Here is an 11,330-nt window from a genome sequence, read left to right on the forward strand (position 1 = left end):
AGGGTCTTAGCTTCTTCAGTGCCCAGACCACAGCAAACGCTTCACGTTCTATGGCACTCCACCTACGTTCCCTGGGTAGTAACCTCCTGCTAATGAAGGCTACGGGTTGATCTAGGCCCTCTTCATTCAGCTGTGAGAGTACTGCTCCAATACCATGCTCTGAGGCGTCTGTCTGTACAACAAACTCCGTGGAGTAGTCAGGTGCCTTCAGCACCGGTGCTGTGCACATGGCAGCCTTCAGGGCATCAAAAGCGTTCTGGCAAGCCTCTGTCCAGATCACTTTCTTGGGTTGCTTCTTAGAAGTCAACTCAGTTAAGGGGGTAACAATGGTACCATATCCCTTAACGAACCTCCGATAGTATCCTGTGAGACCTAAAAAGGCTCTCACTTCAGTCTGGGTCTTGGGAGGCTCCCAAGCCAGAATCGTGTCAATCTTAGGCTGGAGGGGTGCCACCTGGCCACTCCCCACCTGGTGTCCTAAGTACACAACAGAACCCTGCCCTATTTGGCACTTGCTCGCCTTAATAGTGAGGCCTGCCTTCTGCAGGGCCTCTAACACTCTCCAGAGGTGTTGCAGGTGTTCCTCCCATGTGGAACTAAACACAGCAATGTCATCCAGGTAGGCGGCACTGAACTCATCCAGTCCTGCCAACACCTGGTTGACCAACCTCTGAAAGGTGGCAGGGGCATTCTTCATCCCAAAGGGCATCACATTGAAGTGGAAGTGCCCATCGGGGGTAGAGAATGCTGACCTCTCCTTTGCCCCTTCAGTTAAGGCAATCTGCCAGTACCCAGATGTTAAATCAAACGTACTGAGGTACTTGGCAGCTCCTAACCGATCAATGAGCTCATCAGCTCGGGGGATGGGGTGTGCGTCAGTCTTGCTGACCGCATTGAGACCCCGGTAGTCCACACAGAACCTAAGTTCTGGAGTGGCACCAGGAGCAGTAGCCTTTGGGACCAAGACCACTGGGCTGGCCCAAGGACTGCTGGAGTGCTCAATAACCCTTAGGGCTAACATTTTGGAGACTTCCTCCTTAATGCAAGCCCTCACCCTGTCAGTCACCCTGTAAACCTTATGTTTAACAGGTGTACTGTCCCCAGTGTCCACATCGTGTGTGCACAGGTGTGTGACTCCTGGGATCAGGGAAAACAGTGAGGCGAACTGTCCCAGCACGTGGCGACAGTCCCTCTGCTGTTCCTCAGTCAGGGAGGGGGAGAGGATCACTCCCTCCACAGACCCATCTTTCTCTCCTGCAGACAGGAGGTCAGGAAGAGGCTCACTCTCTTCCTCCACCCCGTCATCTGTCGCGAGGAGCATGGATAGCTCAGTTCGCTCAAAGTGGGGTTTGAGGCGGTTGACATGTAGGACCCTCAAGGGGTTCCTGGGGGATTGCAAGTCTACCAGATAGGTGACCTCGCTCTTTCTTTCCACCACCTCAAAAGGCCCAGTCCACTTATCTTGGAGAGCCCTAGGCTCTACTGGTGCCATGACCCACACTTTTTGTCCAGGCTGAAACTCAACCAGAGTGGCATTCTGGTCGTACCACCGTTTCATGTCCTCCTGGCTTGCTTCCAGGTTCTCCTGAGCGAGACGCCTGAAGCGGGCAGTCTGGTTTCTTAGTGCCAGCATGTAGCTAAATACATCCTGGGGTGGTTTACTAGGAGCTTTCTCCAAAGCCTCCTTCACCAGACTGAGCGGTCCCCTCACAGGGTGGCCATAGATGAGCTCAAAGGGGCTAAAGCCAAGTCCCTTTTGAGGCACCTCCCTGTAAGCGAACAGAAGGCATGGCAAGAGGACGTCCCACTTACGCCTCAAGGGCTCTGACAGGCCCTGAATCATGCCTTTCAAGGTGCGGTTGAATCTCTCAACCAGACCATTACTTTGGGGGTGGTAAGGGGTGGTGAACTTGTAGGTTACCCCACACACCTTCCACAGAGACTTCATATAAGTGGATATGAAGTTTGTACCCCTATCAGATACTACCTCCTTGGGGAACCCCATGCGGGTAAAAACCCCCATCAAGGCACGTCCCACCACGGGGGCGGTGACCGTCCTTAGAGGAATAGCTTCTGGGTACCGTGTGGCATGGTCCACCAAGACCAGGATGAACCTGTTGCCCAGGGCTGTCTTGGGATCCAGAGGCCCCACAATGTCAATTCCTACCCTTTCAAAGGGAGTACTGACTACCGGTAAAGGTTGGAGGGGAGCTTTGCATTTCCCCCCACTCTTGCCACTTGCCTGACAAGTCTGACAAGATCTACAATAAGCAGCTGACTGCTTGTTCATCAAGGGCCAGTAAAAGTGGGAGACAAGCCTCTTATAGGTCTTGTCCTGCCCTAGATGTCCTGCCAAAGGCACATCATGAGCCAAACCCAGTAGGAAGGTCCTGAAGCCCTGGGGTACCACCAGCATACGAGCTGACCCCGGCTCAGGAACCTTAGGCTCACTATACAGGAGGCCATCCTCCCAATAAATCAGGTGAGTACCTGGCGCCCCGCCAGCCGCCTGGGCTGCAGCCTGCTGCCGCAGTCCCTCAAGAGTAGGGCACTCCTTCTGCGCTGTGCAGAATACTTCCCTGGTGGGTCCCCCTTCCTGCTGCCACTGCGACAGCTCGGGGACCTCCCCCAGTTCAGCCACCTGTTCCCCTGTAGGTTCCGGGGCATCACCCTCAGGCTCTGCCTCCTCCCGGACCGTGGGAACTTCTGGGGCGGGTTTCCCGCGCCTCCTGCCTTTCCTCTTCTTGGCGGTCCCCTGGGCCACTGTTTCAGGCTCCAGGGGCTCTTGACTACCCTGATTGGCTGCCATAGACCGGGTGGATACGCATACCCACCCAGGCAGACCCAACATCTCCAAGTGAGACCTGTGTTCCACCTCCTTCCAAGGGGAATCCTCCAGGTCGTTGCCTAGCAAACAATCAACAGGCATGGTTGGACTCACAGCTACTTTCCAGGAACCTGAGACCCCCCCCCATTCAAAGGGAACCTGCGCCACTCTGCAGAGGCGCTCAGAGTTGTCTACTGCAACTACTTGGTGAAGTACCCGGGGATCAATCTGCTCTTCAGACACCAGGTGACTCCTCACTGTAGTCACACTGGCTCCTGTGTCTCTCAGAGCCTCCACCCTCTGTCCATTGATGGTCACCCATTGCCTGTACTTCTTAGTGTTATCAGGCACTAGGTTTCTCTGGACCATCTCACTGTCCCCTAGTGAGACAAGGGTCATTTCTGCTGGTTCCCACCCACCTGAAACCAACTCCTCCCCAAGCGCTACACTGGCCAAACCCTGGGACGGTGCACCAGTGGGTGCCGGTGTACTTTTGGGGCATTTGGGGTCCCCCCTCACATGACCCACCTGGTCACATGAATAGCACTTACGTAGGGGACCACCTGCCATTGGCTTCCCTTTGGAGAACCATGGCCTCTTTTCACTGGGGGGTTGGGAATCCTTACCCTGGGAATCAGTTTGGGGCCCTTTAGAGAACTCATCCTGTTTGCCCTTACCCCCCCCTTTCTTCTGAGAGGGACCCTGCCCACCCTTGGCGTGGTCTCCCCCATACCTCTTTTGGACCCTGGTGCTCTCCCAGCGGTCCGCTTCCTGTGCAAGCTTCCTGGGGTCAGTCAGCTTGCTGTCAATGAGGTGCTGGCGCAGCTCTGGAAAACATAAACTGTACAAGTGCTCCCAAGCAATTAAATTGTAAAGCCCCTCATACGTGTTTACCTTACTGCCCTTCACCCAACCATCCAGTGACCTGCAACAAGAATCAACACATTCCAACCATGTTTGGGATTCCTTTCTCTTGTAGGATCTAAACTTCTCTTTGTACTGCTCAGGGGTGAGACCATACCTGGTAAGTAAGGCCTCCTTCATGGCAGGGTAGGTGAGACTCTGAGCATCCCCTAAGGCCGTCAGTGTGTCCCTCCCCTCTGCCTCAAAATGCTTCCACAGGGCTGCCCCCCAATGAGCTTCAGGGACCAGGTTCATGTGGAGAGCTGACTCATAACCCTTGAACCACAAGTAGATATCATCCTCCCTCTTATAATCCCTCACAAGGTCTTTTGGGATGTGTACCCTTCTCTCAGGCTGCACTGTAGAATTGCTGCCACCATCCTTACTGGACTGGTTTCTATGATCTATCTCTTTCAAGCTAAGCTCATGAGCCATTGTTATCTTCTTCTCCTCAAGGGCTAGCCTTCTCTGCTCCAATTGGTACTCCCTTTCTGCCTGTCTGTCCTGTAACTCTTCAGGTGTCAGACCCTTGGAGGATACACTGCTACTTGCCCTAGAGATTCTCCCCTGAGACATAGCAGGCCCACCCACTACATCAGTGTGAGTGACTTGCAACTCCTCTTCCCCCTCTGGCTCCTCATCTGTGTGCCCCTCAGCTGCTTTGGCTGCCACCCAGGCCCTCAGCGCCTTTTGCAGCTCAACCTTCTTGGATGAGCTCTCAATGGGACAGCCAACATTCCTACAAAACTGCTTCAACTGAGCCACCTTGTAGCTCTCCAATTTCTCCAAATCAAAAGCAGTTTCAGCTAGGGCATCTCCAGACTGAGACATGATGAGAGGTTAAAAAAAAATATGCACAGTTCCAAAAACAGAAAAGCAAGTTCTCAAATGAAGTTTCAGCAAAGTCAATCCCGGGATCAGCGAAAAAAAAGAAACTGAATGCAGAGAAAAACAGTCCAAGTAAAAAACAAAAATCACAAGACTAGTAGTATGTGGTCACGTAGTGGTCTGAGATCAAAACAGTAGTGTACACTCAATTACTGTATGTCAAGTACAAATACCAGTCCAAATCCCGACCGCTGGTCACCAATGTTAGAAATGGGGTCTTTGGTTGACAGTCAGGTTACCCCCTGTTCAAGCAAGGACCCTCACTCTAGTTAGGATAAAAGAGAATCACCCTCAGCTAACCCCTGCTTACCCCCTTGGTAGCTTGGCAGAGCAGTAGGCTTAACCTCAGAGTGCTGGGCGTAAAGTATTTGTACCAACACACACAGTAACTTAATGAAAACACTACAAAATGACACAACACCAGTTTAGAAAAATAGGAAATATTTATCTAGACAAAACAAGACCAAAACGACAAAAATCCAACATACACAAGTCAAGTTATGATTTTTTTAAAGGTTTAAAATAAAAAGAGTCTTTAGGTAGTTGTAACACCACACTAGCGCTGCTAGCGTGAAAATGTACCTGGTTTGCGGCAAAAATAACCCCGCACGGGCGGTGTGCGTCGAAAATAACCCGGCACGGGTATATGCGTCGAAAACAGCTCGGCTCGGCGAGGCGCGTCGAAAAAGCCAGCCACGCGACGGTCCGAAGTCCCGCGGCGCTGGTTGCGATCTCTCAGCCTTCGTCAGCGATGCTGCGCGTCGTTTCTCCTGCTCCGGGCGTCGATTCTCCGGTCGCGTCTCCAGCGGCGTCGTTTCTCAGCTGCGGAGCCGGCGTCGCGTCGTTTTCTCAGCCGCGATCGGATTCGCGTCGATCTTTTCTCCGCACGGTGCGCGGTGCGTGTATTTTTGTCCTTAGGCTGCCAGCCTCTCCTTTCAGGGTCCCAGGAACTGGAAGGGCACCACAGAGCAGAGTAGGGGTCTCTCCAGAGACTCCAGGTGCTGGCAGGAAGAAGTCTTTGCTATCCCTGAGACTTCAACAACAGGAGGCAAGCTCTACATCAAGCCCTTGGAGATTTCTTCTTCAAGATGGAAGGCACACAAAGTCCAGTCTTTGCCCTCTTACTCTGGCAGAAGCAGCACTGCAGGAAAGCTCCACAAAGCACAGTCACAGGCAGGGCAGCACTTGTTCCTCAGCGATCAGCTCTTCTCCAGGCAGAGGTTCCCCTTGATTCCAGAAGTGTTTCTAAAGTTTGTAAGTTTGGGTGCCCTTCTTATACCCATTTTAGTCTTTGAAGTCACCTTCCTTCAAAGGGGACTCACACCTTCTTGTGAAATCCTGCCTTGCCCAGGCAAGGCCTCAGACACACACCAGGGGGTTGGAGACGGCATTGTCAGAGGCAGGCACAGTCCTTTCAGATGAGAGTGACCACTCCACCCCTCCCTCCTAGCAGAGATGGCTAATCAGGAATGCAGATCACACCCCAGCTCCCTTTGTGTCACTGTCTGGGGTGAGGTGAAAAACAACCCAACTGTCAACTGACCCAGACAGGGAATCCACAAACAAGGCAGAGTCACAGAATGGTTTAAGCAAGAAAATGCTCACTTTCTAAAAGTGGCATTTCCAAACTCACAATCTCAAAATCAACTTTACTAAAAGATGCATTTTTAAATTGTGAGTTCAGGGATCCCAAACTCCACCTGTCCATCTCTTCTCTAGGGGAATCTACACTTTAATCATATTTAAAAGTAGCCCCCATATTATCCTATGAGAGAGACAGACCTTGCAACAGTGAAAACGAAATTGGCAGTATTTCACTGTCAGGACATATAAACCACATTACTATATGTCCTACCTTATCCATACACTGCACCCTGCCCTTGGGGCTACCTAGGGCATACCTTAGGGGTGCCTTACATGTAAGGAAAGGGAAGGTTTAGGCCTGGCAAGTGGGTACACTTGCCAAGTCGAATTTACAGTGTAAGAATACACATACAGACACTGCAGTGGCAGGTCTGAGACATGATTACAGAGCTACTTATGTGGGTGGCACAACCAGTGCTGCAGGCCCACTAGTAGCATTTGATTTACAGGCCCTGGCACCTCTAGTGCACATTACTAGGGACTTACTAGTAATTCAAATATGCCAATCATGGATGAACCACTTACATATAATTTAAACAGGAGCACTTGCACTTTAGCACTGGTTAGCAGTGGTAAAGTGCCCAGAGTAACAAAAACAGCAAAATCAGAGTCCAGCACACATCAACAACCTGGGGAACAGAGGCAAAAAGTTAAGGGAGACCACGCCAAGGATGAAAAGTCTAACAGATAGCTTGCTGTCTAAGAATGTGCAGAGGGTGTGGGTGTGGTCTGTCAGGGTGGGGGAAGGGCCGAGTTCAGCAGGCCACCACACGTCATTTCACAGCGAGGTGTTGTTCCCAAAGAGGCAGACTTCCATCTTGTCTGTGTTGAGCTTGAGAAAGTTGGCCCTCATCCATTTCTCAATGTTCATCATACATCTGTGGAAGTTGGCTGTAGTGGTGGAGGGATCTACTGACAGCAAGAGGATGAGCATGCTGGGTGTCATCTGCGTAGGAGATGATGTTAAGCCTTGCAATCTGACAGTGTTGGCCAGAGGGATCATGTATGTGTTGAAGAGGGTAGGGCTGAGGGACTATCCTTGGGGGACCTTGCATTGGATTCCGAGGTGAACAGTAGGAGACGGACTCTCTGAGTTCTTTTGGTGAGTTATGTGGTGATCCATTTGATGGCATCTCCCTGGATTCCAATGTGGTGGAGAATGATGTCTGCACTCTGCTGTGAGACAGCTGAAGCAGCTCCATGGCTTGAATTTAGTTGCAATGGAAAGCCAGGCTTAGGCAGTATTTACAACTCACCCTCATGCTATGTACTGCCAGACTGAGGGGCAATCCTAGGACTAAGCACAATTTACAACACACCCTCATGCTATGTACTGCCAGACTGAGGGCCAGCCGTGGACTAGGCAGTAATTACAACGCACCCTCATGCTATGTACTGTCAGACTGCAGGGCACCTCCAGGATTAGGTGACATCTGACATATCTGTGGCTCTGGCAGTTGCAGGCATCGGACAGCTCTGTGACTGGATCATAGCCATTGCAGTGACCGCGAGCGAAGGCAGCTTTATGGCTAAAGGGAATGTGGAGTGAATGGACAGACAAACAGCCCGCAAACCAGCGTACAATTCTCCTAGAACAGGGTGGAAAGACCAACCTTTGCTAAAGTAACAAAAACGGGCTGCAGTCAGAAATCCCACTGAAATCTGGAGTCAGATTCACTTATATGAGATAACATATTGCATGCCCCGAACAGGGGAGTAAAGTACTGCAATAATTTGTTATCAGTCTCTGTCCTGGGGTAATGGTGCTATGTGTGAAGGAAGCGTTGAACAGTTAAAAACAGGATCCTCCCGTTTTTGTTTTCAAGGTCGACCTTTTCTTCAGTGATTTGGACAGATCCAGCACCATGACATCACCCAGAAGGGAAACATATGCCTGAAAGACAGCGGATAAAAGGTACAATACGAAATAATTTAAGGACACAATTAACACTTTTCATATGACCAGTGTTTTAAATGGAAATGTAGCTGGTACTCACTAACCCAAAGTACATGTTTGCTCCTTGGAAATGCCAGTACTCTCCCATTAAACGTATTGCAGTAGTGCTGAGAAGTGCAGGTACTCTCCCTTTAAATTTGAAGGAGTGTAGGTACTCAGTACCAGACAGTACCTGCCCATTTAAAGCACTGCATAAGACACCTTAAAAGTGTGTCAGGTCACTCTAAGTATTTTCACAGGATGGAAGGCCATGCTAGAATGAGTTAATGTTTCACATCCCTTTCCAATGCACATTCAGCCGAGTTCTCAAACATAAAATCATTTTCCTAAATTTAAAAACTAGGTGTGCCTTCTCTTGACCTGATTTCATCTGAAATATTTTTTTTATTTGCCGAATTGTTTTTTGCTGGATCTTCAAAAATAGAACACTTTTTGCGTATACAATGAGAAACTCTTTTTCTGTGAACCAGGAATTATATGTTTTCTGACTATAACACAGCTAAATCTTTGGTATTTAAGTTCATACTGAGACATTAGGAATGCCGATAAGAAAGTGAATAAAAAACACATTCTCCAGTAACTGGTCTCAGTGGATGACATTAATACAAGTAATTGAAGGGTAGACAGGTGTTCCCAGTGGAAAATACTTACACAGGGATGAATGATGCTCTCGCTGTTTAACTGTGGGTAGATAAATAGAGATGCCCGTGCGTGTATTGTAGTGTTGAGATGTTTCATGGAATTTATCACAAATTCACGCTCTTTCTATTAAATCAACTAGCTAATTGTTTACATCAATGATTCATATTAAAATTGGCGATTCGATGTGCTGTAGACAAAGTAAAAATACAAAGCTTTATTTTTCGGAAATCAGATGGTCTGCAGTTGACGTATTTTAATACCACTTCGCAGCTTAACTGAGGAAAGCTGCCTAGACACAACGCAGAACTAAAAAGTTAGGCATCTTCAACCACAGAAAAGGCATCAATTTCTAAAAATAACATTTTGTAAGGACATGTTTTTAGGTGGAAATGGCGCATATATTCTAACTATAGTCCACGCTTCTTAAAAAGCCGAGATAATGAACGTTTTGCCTCAGTTAGACTACTAGGCAGATTGAAACATGTTACATGCTTGTCGTGCACTCATGCCTGCATTAACCAGATGTCCCCTGGGTAATTAATTACCAGATTAATTTGTAGTCTAATGACCTTGATTTAATAAAGAGAAGACGTCTGCTTTCTGAACGGGACAGAATTGCAGTACTGTTGCTATGTCAAAATTCACAACTAATGACATCGTGGATAGAAACGAATTTATTTATTTTGATTTATTAAAAAAAAAAAAAAAACCTTTAAAAACCAATGTAGTATTTGATTTTTTTTTCTATTTTTCGATCTTTCTAGCACAGTTTTGCAGACTGAGTATGTAAGACACTGATAGCACATCGAACTTTATCTACCCAGGAAATGTGTTTCTATGGTGGGAAATGGGATGTGACTTCCCTACAATGCAAGAGTTTATTGGGGCTTAAGGGGTTCTCTCCATTTCGCAATGTAACCTCCTGGAATTTCTCACAAAAAGAGTAAATCTAGAACAAAATTAGACTTAAGTACGCTCATGCGCTTTTATTTATAGTGTGCATAAGCCCCTAAATAAGCCCTGATAATATATTAATCTTTACATGGCATGAAATGTGTTCTCTCTTGACTGCATTGCCTTGTGCTTCTTGTTCTCTGCACCCTTGAACACGTTTTGTAGAATTAAACCTTTGAGCGCTTCACGGTACAAGTGAAAAATCCAAAGGACCATTTAAAAAGCCTGTGGCCATTTTATGTTTCTTGTGAGTTGAGGTTCTCACTGTCAAAATCTAAAAAGTGAGGCAATCACAAAGTTTTCTTTCAACTTATGTGTTAACAACCCCACTTGGCTTGCAGTCCACTACTCAGATAAGGTGGTGGATGAGGCTATGTTAAATACTGGCCTTGGTGGTCAACAACACGATCCATTTTTGTGGTACAAAAATGCCTGAACAAGGCACTTTACAAGCATCCCTGCTTCTTTCTATGAATAACCACATGTTTGTTTAGCATTCTTTATGAATACCTGCTTCTTTTAGCATTCCAGCTATTATTCCTAGAGCTTTATTAATATCCCTGGACCTTTATCAGTCATTAACCTTTAGACACCTTGGTTTTGGAATATAAAATTGATGAAACAACACCCCTGTATCTGTATTATTATAAATATATCTCCATAGCTATAGCATAATCCTTATGAAAGTATCAATGAGGTTGATTCATTAAAGAGTGTGTAAATGCAAGTCCAACCATTTTGTGCAAAAAGTGACATCTGTGGTTGCAAGTGATGGGTGATTATTCACGGAATCAGGATCCGCTGACATTCACTCACATAGATAAAGCTTCCAAACTCAGACAAGCCACAAGTAAAGCAAATCTGCTGCAACTGCCAGTTTACGGTAGGCTCAGGCAAAATGTGGGGCACGCCAGTGTAATCTCGTGTAATTTCAGTGATTTTGCTTTACTCTTGTTGATGGAAATTCTTGAAATTATGATACTATGCTAACTTGTGTAATTAGATGCTATTTTCGGTAAAAAATGGACTGTGTGTGAATGACAGGATGCGCCTGGCTGTTCACTGTGGTTGTGGTTTTTTTTGCGCTATTTTTCTTAGAGCAGAATGGGCACAAGGATGTATTTCGCACGAAAATATAGTGCCAGATTCCCGTTTTGCATTTTGCATAATTTTTTTGAAGTTTCAGGTGGTTACGCACATGCAAAATATGCGCATTTCTCCCACTTTACGTTAGGATTAAGGATGGGAACAAAGATGTGCTTACCAGTAGGACACAAATTAATTTATGCAAACGGGAAGATATTCCACCAATTGAACATCTACTGATTTAGACTTGGCCAGCCCTAGGAACGTACAATGTCCATGATTTGTGATCAATGCCAGAATTTCGAGATAGTTGTTAATCTATATAGATGATTCCCATTTACAATCAGTGTATGCCAGTTTATTTCATATGTGTACCTTGCAAATATGCCAATAAATAAAAAAATGTGTACACTGTTCCAAAAGAAGCTG

The 11,330-nt window shown here is 47.2% G+C and overlaps 1 long non-coding RNA gene across 2 annotated transcripts in view; it reads left to right on the forward strand.

The window, feature by feature from the left end:
- LOC138246410 (uncharacterized) overlaps window positions 1–11,330 on the forward strand; it is a 212,732-nt gene that overhangs the window by 13,833 nt on the left and 187,569 nt on the right. For both annotated transcript variants that reach the window (XR_011194272.1, XR_011194273.1), the window contains exon 4: window positions 8,089–8,177. This is a non-coding gene — a long non-coding RNA (uncharacterized lncRNA). The remainder of the gene's footprint in view (window positions 1–8,088; window positions 8,178–11,330) is intronic.

The sequence above is a fragment of the Pleurodeles waltl genome, chromosome 7 (genome assembly GCF_031143425.1).
Source record: "Pleurodeles waltl isolate 20211129_DDA chromosome 7, aPleWal1.hap1.20221129, whole genome shotgun sequence".
Lineage (NCBI taxonomy): Eukaryota > Metazoa > Chordata > Amphibia > Caudata > Salamandridae > Pleurodeles > Pleurodeles waltl.